The following is an 855-nucleotide window of genomic DNA, read 5'->3' on the forward strand; positions in this document are numbered from 1 at the left end:
CACATTTCATCCAACGGCATGTACTTTTCTTCAATACTTCTTCAATATCATTCCAAACCAAGTCGGAGAGAACAGACAACTAACACTTTTTTGAATCTTTCTGTGGTAGGCTGTAGTCGCTCAAGATGTTGATCTGGTCGGTGATCTCACTTTCGGTCCTAGTACTACCTCTTTCATGATATACGATTCTTAAACCTCTACCAGAAGTTCAACCTTCACTTCTTTGACGTGGTATAGATTGCATGATACATCTTTCTTGTACGATCGTTGGATTTAGACCTATCACATTTGGATCAGGTTGTATAGTGGAAGAACCATCAGTAATATGTAATCGGTAAGTAGTTTTTCTTTTTGTACAATCAACTTGGATCTTCAAAATTGACATACTTGATATTTTGATTCTTTTGAACAACAAATTGGAAACAAAACATAACACTCCAATGGAAATCGGAAGTGATAATTCATTTTCAGTAGGAGGTAGAGTATAGGGTAGAGTAGAAGCCAAATCAATCGGATCACATAACATTTTCAAAAGTAAATGTAAAGTTTCATCAGATATTACCATAAGCGATCATTGTATGATAGGAGCGGGTTGTAAATTAGTATCAGAAGTTCAGAACCCACCACTTCAGGTTTTTGAAAATGGGATCCTGGAACCGATGGTCTTATCAGATGAACCTAGGATGATAGGATGAAAACAGGGTAACATAGATTGATAGTGAAGATATACAATGTGTTGTAGCAGAAAGCGCACCATTACATATCAATTGTTAGAGAGTCCGGTGCTTAAGCTAGTCGGATGGAAGGATGAGTAGAAGGATGAGGCCAGGTGTAATGCAACCTCTAAGAAAGATT

The sequence above is a fragment of the Melampsora larici-populina genome (genome assembly GCF_000204055.1).
Source record: "Melampsora larici-populina 98AG31 unplaced genomic scaffold MELLAscaffold_8, whole genome shotgun sequence".
NCBI lineage: Eukaryota > Fungi > Basidiomycota > Pucciniomycetes > Pucciniales > Melampsoraceae > Melampsora > Melampsora laricis-populina.